General features: G+C 31.1%; 1 protein-coding gene across 2 annotated transcripts in view; it reads right to left on the bottom strand.

The window, feature by feature from the left end:
* LOC132952374 (uncharacterized) overlaps nucleotides 1–12,786 on the bottom strand; it is a 39,573-nt gene that overhangs the window by 11,439 nt on the left and 15,348 nt on the right. The window lies entirely within an intron of this gene.

Genomic DNA, 12,786 nt, shown 5'->3' with positions numbered 1-12,786 from the left:
ATAATACCATAGTACCTACCACATAGCGAACGCATCTACATATATATTTATATATGTATTACTATTCACTACCATGATAGTACCTATACTACAAAATTAACAAACACACACATATATGTATAGTGTGTGCACGCCCCGGTGTTTCGTCCATGTGCAAAACTATATCGTTATTATGTATCATATTGTTTCGACGTCATAGGTCGAAAAAGACTTCTCGAAAACCTACGATGCCCGCGCAATATAAGTCGACAGTGTCGATATGTTTACAAAATCTTAACATTACATGTATAATACCTACCTACTGCAATAATTGATTTTCGGTCCGTAACAATAATATGTTGTTATATTCCTTTGCATATTATACCTACGAGAAAATATAATAATATAATATATATATATATAATATTATACCCACTTATCGTTATGAAATCACATTCATCGCGCGTGTAACGACTGACAACCTGCAGAACCGTAAAAACAATATCGTTCTAATAATGCTTTGGACTGAAATATGAATAATATTGTACCTACCTATGTCCTATATTATTGTATAATAATTATTATGCTTGTTATGAAATTTAAAAACTAACTCAATATTATTATTTATATATAGACAATTAGACTTAATTTTACTACCCACATGAACTGCATTTACAAAATTTTCTATCTTATTAATAAACATCATAATATTGTATTTTTAGCGAGTGGGTAAAATGTATTAAAAAAATTCTTCGGATACCGAATTTAAAAAATTTCGAAACTTTATTATTAGTCTGTTATTAGATGTTTTTTTTTATCTTTTATCTGTTTGTTTATTATAGCGGTAAGTATAGATAGTTCCTATTATATATATATATATATATAAACACTATACAGCATATTATTATACAAAATAATATTATATTGCATTTAATTTTTCATACTAAAATTATCGACTTTAAAATCATTCAAATCGTCGGAACAATAACAATAATATTAAGTATGATTGAGTATAATATTATCGTTGTTATCATTAATATTATCATAAATATTTTTCTTTTATAAATCAACCGGTAATTTGTGTCAAGTTCTAACTTTCATCATTTGAAGACACCCTGTCATTGCAAGCTTTCATTAAAGTGGGGACCCCAATCAGCTCACGTATTTTGTTTTCAAATCGTACTATAGGCAACAATAATATTACGTATACTGACATACTGCGTTCTAGGTTTAATAATAAGAAGAAGACGTACTTAGGAGAATAAATTTAGTAAGGTATTATAATATAGGACATGGGTACTTTAATAAATGACACGTTAAGTATAAATGGTGACTTTTCATTAAAACCAAAAAGGCGGTTAGATGGGTAAATAATTCCATATAAACAAACGTTATAATAATATTATGACGTATAAATCATTTATCACTATACCTACTTATATAGTCATTATATAAAATTGTGAATCTTTTCCCTTTCACTTGTATTTTATTTTGTCAACTATATGCGAATATAGAAATGTGATTGTACATATTATTATCCTACGTATTACATTACAATTACTTATTACTGTCTTATTATACAATGATGGCCGAAACAAAACGTGTTTCTATAGGCGACTGCAGCAGTATCATAGTTTCGACTGTTTCGAGATTCTGTCATTAAACAAAAATACATATTCACGACCACGCTAAAATGTTATTGAGACCGTGACATTTTTTTTTTTTTTTATATAACGTTTATTATTAATTATAAATTTTTTTTCCATACTTTTTTTTAATATTTTTCCCGAATGGATTTTGAAAATACTCGAGGACGTCAACAACCGAGCTTCAAATGAACTCTTCGACGAGTATAATAAAATTCCCTATAAACGATGATGATGAATAAAACACACACACACACACGAACTACGGGTGTTATAAACATAATAAATAAAAAAAACGTAATACTATACATATAATATATGTACCTACAAAACCTGATGTCAACGCGTGTCGGAACAACGGCAATGAGCGAGTCTGTCCTGGGTTTTTCAAGGGTAATCGTTACATTCCCCGCGCAGTTAGTCACGTGGTTCTGTTTGGCCATTAATAATCATACCTATATGGTGTATATATGTATATATATGTTTATTATTTATAAATATTATAATCGGTCGGACGAGAGTATTTACACGAATATCATACGACTATATCGAATACAATTATTATTACTTTGACGCCGAACAATTAACAGCTGCTGGTAAGCGATAATTACAGACTATATTATCATATCACACAGACTCTATACATATATATCTATATATTGTGTTTGCGCATTGATTTATTAAGTTTTCATCCACAGATGAAGATTAATTATATTGTTCCGCATTTGAACGGCGGCGGTACAGGAAGTGTACACTATTATAAATATGAGTAGCCATAGGTTCTGAGAATATTACTGCAGTTTAGCTAGGGTATGAATCATTGCGATTAAATAAATTGGCCACTGTAGCAGTATCGGAACATATTTTATCCTGCGCTACCTTTAAATAATAATTTTTAGAAATACGTTTGCCCGGAGCAATATTATAATGTTATATTATGTACAACTATAATACTTGGATAGATCGATAGGGAGACTTTAACATCCCGTTCAATATAATTATCGTTCTTGTCTATCGCAGCATTCTTGGGTATAAAAAATATGGAATGATTAATAATTTTTTGCTTATACATATTATTATTATAATATTACTAGAATATTATACAACTTCCACGTCATACAAAAATATGATCAACCCAATTATCGTTTAGACGACCGTGGAAAAGCACTAAACCAATTTATTATAGCGGTAAATACATCATAGAAACATATTTTGATTTTATTTATAAACGCTTAGGTATCATAGCTGTGTATGAGAAACTTGAAGATTCAAAAGCTCGGAAAGCTCCACTGTGGTGCCCGATGGCCGATACAACATCCCTCCCATCTTTGGTAGTCGGTAATTATTATTATTATCATCGATAATTAATAACTCTTAAAACGGAATTTATTTATTTTATATACCTATTGCTTAATGGCTATCAATTCCCTGTAATCCACGTAAGTCGTAGACGCCTAAAGCGTTTAAAAGGTGACGTGAACTCTTACAATAATAAACATAATATGCTATAATAGAAAGTGTCATCAATGGGTGGCTTTTTTCATTACACTTTTCCGAGTTTTTTCCTGACATGATTTTTGTTTACTTACCATGTATAGTATATCATGCTCATTGTGTCAATTACGTTGTATATAGATTGCATAATATTACTTAAATATTCATTATGTTCTTAGAATAATAGTAAGTACCAACTATGTTGTATGTAATGATTTTACATAAAATATAAAAACTATATTTATAATAATTATTAGTACAATAATTTTAAAATCATCATATGTGATATGTATCTTTAAACCTATATCATGGAATTAACCTTAGTACCTTAATAATGTATAATAATTTAGTATCTTCTAGTTTGAATTTATATAAATTAACATAAAAAAAAAAACCATTAACTTGATAATATACATGTAGTAAAAAAGGCAAGTATAATTTAAAAATATAAAGTTTGTAGATTGAACTCCTTTAATTACGTAAAAAACGTAAACTATTTATAAAAGTTTTTTTGGTTGGTAAGTATACTCAAACTTTTAAAAAATCACAATTTAAATAAAGTGATTATTAAAGGAAAGAATATTGGAATGATGAATTACCAATATTAATGTAATTTAATGTTTTTTTATATTCGCTAAAGTAACGTGTATTTCTACATTGTTTTTCGAAATGATGGACTTTCTAGTCAAGTCTAGCCCTAATACTTTGCTATTAAGAAATATTTTAATCATTAGATTTAAAGTTAAAACATCGATGGCCATCTATTTGACCAATAATTACATTGCATAACATGATATTATCTGTAAAAATATATACCTGGTATATATATATTATACCAACTGTTATCCATATAGATATTGTTATATACCTGCCTACATACAAGTTTTTTTTAGAATAAAAGTTTACTCAGAATCGGTGCGTATTATAATTGAAACGATTGGAAATTTAAACAGAATTTAGATTTTAATCAGTTTTTTTTTAATTTCACAACCTACAATATATACAATCTCTAATAAATAATTTAAAACACATCTATATATATAGATATATTCTGTATACATATTGTAATGAACATTTATTTAAGTTTAGTTCAGGGACATTTGCTGTTCTTGTGAGCTAACAATAATATGTGAGTGGTTTAAACATGTTATTATTGTGAACATTATTGTCTTAAGACGATTAAATCAAATTTAAAAAAATAAAACATTTTAATTAATTCATACAGTATGATAGCCATCATACACGCATAATAGCCATATAACTTACTATAACTAACTGTGCTTTTATATGGGTACCTCCTAATCCGTAAGATATTGCAACTTGCAAGTAATTAAATTATTTGTTTATATTAATAGTAATACACTAATACTAATTACTAATAGACTAGTATACCACTCTTTGGTAGGACAATATCCCGTTGTTAGCAAAAAAAGAAAAACAATCGTTTAAATCCCGAGCTAATCTCTGTATAATTTAACAATTTGTTAGATCCCATGAACATAGTTTTATCTCTAAACAATGATATAAAATGTTTTGAATAATAATTGAAAACAATGAAAACGACAGTTATAAGAATTCAAATACGAAAACCATTTCAGATTAAACACCCTAGGGAGTAGGAAAAATGTATAAGTGGGTCGGGGATCAGAGGGTGAGGCCCCCTGCATCAGCTAATATATTTATCTAAAAATGTATTAAGACGGAATTTTCCTTTTTATCAGTCAAGCTGGATATTAAACACGATTTCTCATACCAGTCGAACGGAGACTTTTATCGGTCGCACGAGATTCCACCGGTTTCACTATATTACGCATAATATTATTAGTTATTGCGAAGATGAAACTGAAACAGACAATAGTTGATTTTTATTGTTATTTGTGTGTTGTCCGATACCACGGTTATAGATTACATTTCAGTGCGTTCCGCCTAAATGTCTTCTATATAGCCTTTCAAAAAAAACCCTCAAAGGTTCTTAAAGACGCCTTAAATCACTGCGGGTGGGTGGATGGGCCCTAGAATTATTATTTATTGAAAGTCACGAGTATTGCCTCATTGTTGTATTTAGACGTCATATTACCTATAATTATACACATTAAAGATAGTATACGTGTGTTTTCAACAGTCGTACGTACGCAAAACTCAACGTAATATCGTCGAATTCAATAGTTGCTTTTGAATGAAAAATAACGATGGCACGATGTGCAAAAACCTAATAGAGGGTAAATAAAAGTCCATAAAACCTACGTAATAATATATTGTTTTTTATAATTATTTATATTATGATAACGTTGCACGTCGATTTCCTTCACGGAATCACGTCCACGGCGGTCAGGTTTTCCACTAAAATCCAAGGAAATAATATACATAGCGTATTCGCTTATAGCTCATCGAACGATGTGATATTTTTTGTGACACACATTTACGTCTCGCATAGTACCTACTTATTTAAATCAAAAACTCGAATCGGTATGCAAAATAATAATATATTATATTATAATGTATATATTGTTTATGAATGTGGTCTGCCGGTTTACCAATACCTACGACTCGTCGGCGGGAAAGAAATGAACAGGAGTAAAAAAAAAAACCCGAAGACCCGGAATATCCAAACACGTAGGTGGACAGACTTGTGCCGCCGGTAATAACAGACTGGTAACACGGTAAATACCTGCCTACACCGTCGCACTATATACATACTCGTACTCACTACCACTCTGCAGTCGCATCGCACCGACACCTAAGGAAATAAACGACGACGGCAAACGTATATTTGGCACTATAGGTACCTACGTCACATAATATTAAACGTTACCTACATATTATTATAATATAGGAAATGGCGTTTGAATAAATTATATCGTTTTCGCGGCGATAGTTATACGTAATCGTATATTAGTAGTTATCACCGCGTGCGTTTAACATGATGATAATATAAAATGATATGTACCCCCCACCACGGCATTATTATTATTATTATGATGTTATACTCGTATATAGACGTATTTAGGCGAAATTATAATAATAATAACGATGAATAATGATATACAACCGCGAAGGTTAATGCGCTCGATTGACAAGGTACCTACGTGATTCGCGATCGGTCGGCCAACGATGACCCGCGAACATCTAGGGTACCCGTCGCGATAATAATAATATAATATATATGACAAATATAATTTAATACAGAGCAACAATAACGGTATTGACGGATGTATAATGATAATAATATTATTACACTACAAAAACAACAACAAAAACAATTCCATTGAATACACCTATATACACAATACACATATTAATATGTTATATTTTAATTTATAACAGAGAACAGCACAAGGTGATCCATTGAAGTGTCTACACATTCATTATTTAAAATTTTTTTGAAAATATTTTTCAAGTTTAAATAAGTGGAGTAGAGTGGCACAAGGGTATGTACAATATTCCGCAAAATGTTGGCCAATTGTCTCCGCCCATCTTGACTTAAGTCTTCATAGTACTTATATATATAACCATTGATTATAAATATTAAATACTAGTTTAACTAGATATAACTAATTAACTACACGTTCAAAATTCCATTTGTATGCATCTCAAAATACTGCGAAAATATTCTGATTCTACACGTCATGAAATAATATGTTGTCATTGAAAAGAGTAAAGCCCAGAGTAAATTATAACAATAAACAACTATTGTAAAAATTATAATTTTTTTTGTTTTTAAAAATGTTGTTTTGCATGCAAGTAATATTTTGCAAAAAGTTAAGAATTTTTGAAATAAGGCACTTAATTAATATTGATCACCTTGTATAGTTCTAAATAATATCTATACCATACGAATCTCGTTACATAACAAAAATACTGCGTCCTTGACCACCGTAGAAAAAATTTCGCTCATTACTAATTGTCATGATATTATATTAAACGAATAACAAAACAAAATACCATACCGGTAAATCGATTGGGCAAAACAAACAAATCAAATTAAACTTAACAAAACCCACTATCCTCCACTGGTCCAACAGCCTTTCTGATAGAATAAAGGAAACGTTTATCAACGATATATTATATTATGTAATTTATGGGGTAGGTCAACGAGTACGAGACCGATCCAAACACGTACACTCGCCGAATTCGACGCCTACACATACCGGGAATCAAGTAAAAAGTAATTAATACAAAATATCTGTCATCTGACGACATAAAGTTATTATTTGAAACCTAATTTGGGCCGAAACTTCCAATATCGAGAAACTTATTATCTTTCCTCCGAGGACTGGTCGAAATCGTTTAATATAAGCTATTTTATATCACTTGCAGTGTCGGTCTGGCCCACTCGGCTGTCCGGTGATTGTCCCTTGATATTTTTTCGATATTGGGGGACCAAATGTTAAAACGTGTATTTGATTCACTTAGCTCTGTGTCGTGAGTGGGACATTTCAAATTTTTTTTTGAACTAATGCGACAACGTTTGGTTCAGTAGCGTAATTAGGAATTTGGTTTGAGGGGGGTTATACATTTTTAGCCCCCTTATCCCGATTCCCCTGATTCCGCCACTGGTTTGGTTCATATTAAATATAGCATCCAAATACGTTGTTCCGAGTATTCAATAGTTAATTGTGAATGAGTATATTTTCAAAACTAAACTTTGTTCTCTGATAAGCCAACCAACAATTTCCGGATCCTTATTATTTTGTTAAAGAAAACACCATACGACTCATATACTGAGATGAATTGAATAATGTGTTATGATCCTACAGCAAAAAATTAAAAAACTACTATTTTTTAAATTTAATTAACGTTAGATATTTATATTCATTACATTTTTCTCCATTTGAAATGCTGATAAAAAAAATATGAAAACTTGTTGTTTAAAGTTATAATATTTATGATAACTATTAATTAATTTTAAAGACGAGTAATAAATTATTTTATTGCTATGTACTAAGAAGTAGTTAAAAACTTGTTAAGTCTGCATGGGGCTTAGGGCCCAATCATGAGCCAGACTGACGCTGTTTATCATGTAGGCCTAGGTAGTGCCTAAACATTTCACAATAACAACGAACAATTTCATCAGCTATAAAAATGTATAAATATTATGAGAAATGTGCTTTCCCCCCCCCCCCCAAAAAAAAAAAAAAAACAACTTAATATTATATATTATATTATGTTGACGATGACCAATATCAATGCTGATATAACATTTAAATTATAATAATATTATAGGTCGATAATATTATTATAATATGACACATATAAGAACAATATCGATGATAATATTATTATAATATCGATTTGCAATTAATAAAAGGTTGTTGAATTCGTAAACAGTCGCGTAAACAGCAGATTATATAGTATTGTTATTATTTTATTATGCGGTTCGTCGCGTACCTATAACAACATAAGACTTATTAATATTATATTATTATAATATGCCCTGTGAGTTTCGTTATATAATACGATAAACAGTAATAATAGTAATTCAACAATCGTGCGGTACATCATCATCGCGTTGCATGACGTGCCGCCGCGCCCGCCCCCGCCGCTGAAGCCTACTCGTCACTGAATTCGCGGTGGTGCGACGACGTCACGGCGATGACGGCGTTCGGTAACGACGACGACGGCGGCGACGGCGGCGGCCGATTACTACAACTATCGTACGTCACCGTGTTGGACGGCGGCACGTTCGGCACCGTTTACCGGGCGGTGTTGTCGGCCGGCGACGGGACGGCGCGAACGGTGGCCGTCAAGCGCATTCGGTCGCCGGGCGGCGGCCGTCACGAACTGGACGCGCACAGACGGCTCCGGCACCCGAACGTCGTCAGACTGCTGTTCCACTTTTATTCCGGTAACGAAAACAATTTATAGGTACCGTCGTCATGTTATATACAACGCACCGTGTAGGTATATAGTCGCGAACAGGACAATTTTTTCGAGGAGGACTTAAAAGACTCAATTTAGATTTTCACTAAAACGAGGCCACGCTCCTCACCCCCCCCCCCCCCCAAACTATACACCGTCACTGTCGTAAAAATACAATTATCATTATTTTCAAAAATTTCATAATTTATATTCAATATTTATTTTACACCTACTAACTACTTATCCTATCGATATGGCTATAAGGCTATATTTGTAGTCTGTTCATATAATATTATTCTCTCACCCCGCATTTTCTACGGAAAAAACAACAATTCTCATGGTCCGTATTTATCGCCCCCCGTTGGAAGTACCGTTGGTTTGGTACCACAAAGACAATATTTTAAATTGTATTTTCTCAATGATTTTATCGAGTTTGATTTCAAATTTTAAGAAAATAATGATATTCACTATTGGTATTCAATTGATTATCACTCGATTTGGGGAGACTTAGCAACATAATATATGGTGGGTCTAAGCCATCACCCATATTTGCACCAACATGTGTGACAATAATTTGCTAACGAGTACATCGAACCATAATATATACGTGTAAATTGACCCCTAAGCCCCCCTCCCAAAAAAAACTCTTAAATTTCCCTCAAATATATCCTAATTTTACCTCGTCAGTATAATAAATTATGTCGATACATGTTAATTAATATTTCTTACTCCCCCTCAGATTTTTTACCATACTTACCCCTATTATAACTTAAGGGTATATTTATAAGTAACAGGGGAATTGCAAAGCTGTGAATTATTGTAGGAAAGTGAAATTCTATTTGCAAGCTTTTAAAATTGTAAAACGTGGCTTCCTTGACAGGAAGTTTGAATTGTGTAAAGACTAATTCCACATTGATACTCACTACCAATTTTTTGCCGTTTTGGTCAATGTTTCCTTTTTTATTGCACTTTACAATATTCTTATCAATCTTTATCGATCAATTTTTTTCATGCACATTTTATAAAATGTTTTTTAATGATTTTTTTTTAAATTTTTATTTAAGACGTACACACTCCAAATTTAATAATTTATATATAATATATATGATGTGAATTTGTTGCAAAGTTTTGTTTTTTAGCTTTTTTAGTAGAAATTTCGAAACACGTGATTAATACAATTTACATTTTTTGACATTTTTTTATTATTTGGGTCAAATTTTTTCTTTTAATTGTATTTTAAACTGTATTTTTAGTGATTTAAAATTCATCTCTTAAGGTCTTATAATAGAGCATTTAACTCACAGCCCGAATTGTGGGCAACATGTGTAATGTGATCCTATAAGGGAGTTTTTATTGAAAAATTGCGGGTTTGGTTAAGCCGCAAAGCGAGGGAGAGACGTAACGAAACCTTATAAATATCTCGTCAGAGTTCTACGTACGAATAAACAACTATGACGTCTTAGCGACCTTATCGACGCCTATCGATTATTATATTATGAATATTAAATAATGCATAAACAGCATAGGTATTATAATATATACAACGCCGCGATAACCCAATTTTAAATTGGCCAATAATAATATAATATATGTTTTTTTCATATAATATTATATAGCTCTTACTATAATAAATGTTATTAACTATCGCATTTAAAAATTATTAATTACAATATACACTGCAGATGACAATAGTTAAATAACGCTAGATTATCGTATTCGATTTGCAGGTGCGTTCGATTTGCCCGCAGTTATAGCTCGCGTTTATCCATTCACCGATTTACATGTAAAAAAAAAAGACGGGAACCGATTTTAAGTACCATTTTCGCAACTAGTATTATATCGAAGAAGAAGTCCCCCGGAGCTGTCCAAACAATCGGTTGTCAGTCTCCTGCACGCAATATATTATATTATATTATATTAATGAGAGTATGAGACTGACAATCGATGACCGACGGCCAAAATGTCTCGACGGGACAATAGACCGTCAACCAAAATACCACAACACCAAAAACTTAAAAACAGTTTTCGTTTTATTCTCGTACCTTACAATCGGCTGATGACCATTATATTATTGTTATTGTTTTTATTTTTTTTCAAAATCACGAAATAGGTTGTGAACGCCAAAATATAAATGTGTACAAAATATTATACACAGAAAAACTAAACAATATAGGTACAGCCGGTGCATAATTAGTGTAAAAGGGTATGGGGGTAAAACCTCCACAGGTCAGTGTGCTCGTTGTGCACCCTCCCCCCCCCCCCCAAATATCAGTCTATAATTGCGCCCGTGGGAGCATGAGACGATGACATGTGATTATGTTCAATCAACAGCTCACTACACGATGTTATCATTTAATTATATGCACATAAACCAGCAAAATATACAACGAAATATATATGACGTACTTATATTTTTCATGAGAGTCAACGATTTTAAAGCATTGTTGTCTTGTAGAAAAATTATTATAAAGCGTGACAACGCGGACAATCCTCTGTAGTCAATCAGTAATCAGTAAATATAATATGAAAAGTAGTTGCGAATCTGTTAATAATAATAGTAAAAATTAAACAGATCGGTTGAGTATTCTATTATAGTATCATACCGTCCCAGCTGTACGTATTTTATATCGAAAAAACAATACGAAGTGTAACAGAAAGACTTGAGAAAAAAAATGCTACTTAAACGTATGACAAAAATTGTTAAAATTATATGACGAGTAAATTATTTAAAAAACATATTCATGGTAGTAAATTTCCAAAAAAAAATATTTAAAAAAAAGTTATTACGTTCCAAATTAATTTAATCAAATAAATATTAATATTTTAAAAATTCCTAAATAATAAGCTACTTGACTTAGATTAATGTTTTTACTATCAAAATTGTTCTTATAATCAGATTCAAAAACTGACTATTTTGAATGCATCCAAAAAAAATTTTTATTAAATTTTAAATTTTTATTTTCAGTGTTAAAAAATGAAAATAATTTCTTGTATAATATATGTGTAGCGCAAGTGACTATAAATTATAAATAAAAAAACAATTTTAAATATCGATTAGAACAAAAGTTATTCCAAAAGTCAGTTATATTTGTGACACCCTGCTTATACGATTACACATATCTATGGTTAGATTAAAATACAGACAAATGTATAGAACATATTGTCCTATCGTATCGGATTGTCTAAATTATGTACCTATTTTATTTTTGTGGTATTGTTGGTCGATTGTCCTGGCGCGGGTTGATCGGTAACCACCGACCAAATATCGCGTAACCATCCTATAACCAGACCCATTATAATATTATTCCATGTCTATGAGTTATGACAATTGTATTTATTTATGAATACAATATAACTCTCAGTTCTTGGGAAGCTGCAATACCAGCCATATAGTATATTATATTATTATCTGCAGTGCTCGTTTACAAAATGATCTAAGAAAATATCTAAACTCAGATGTGTTCGGTGTTGTAATATTACATGCATAGGTATAAGTAACATAAATAACATTTTCCTTGACTTTGAAAATACCTACTAAATAATGATATGTTTGAATTGTGTAACATTGTTATAATAATTGTATGATTCACCAAATACGGACCGAGATCATGACACTGAATGTTTGTAAAGGAATTTATGTAATTTTCAAACTATAGCTTAAAAACTGTTAAAACGTGTACATGTAATAATTACGTGTAGCGAATTGCGTGCTATAACCTTAAATGGAATTACTGTATAATATTAAGTATTAACCCAATTACGACTAATTCAAAAAAAAATAAAATAAAATAGCGAGCACGAAGTGTAC

The sequence above is a fragment of the Metopolophium dirhodum genome, chromosome 9 (genome assembly GCF_019925205.1).
Source record: "Metopolophium dirhodum isolate CAU chromosome 9, ASM1992520v1, whole genome shotgun sequence".
NCBI classification, from domain to species: Eukaryota; Metazoa; Arthropoda; class Insecta; order Hemiptera; family Aphididae; genus Metopolophium; species Metopolophium dirhodum.
Note: the sequence above shows the minus strand (reverse complement) of the source record. Positions and strands in the feature narration are given on the sequence as shown.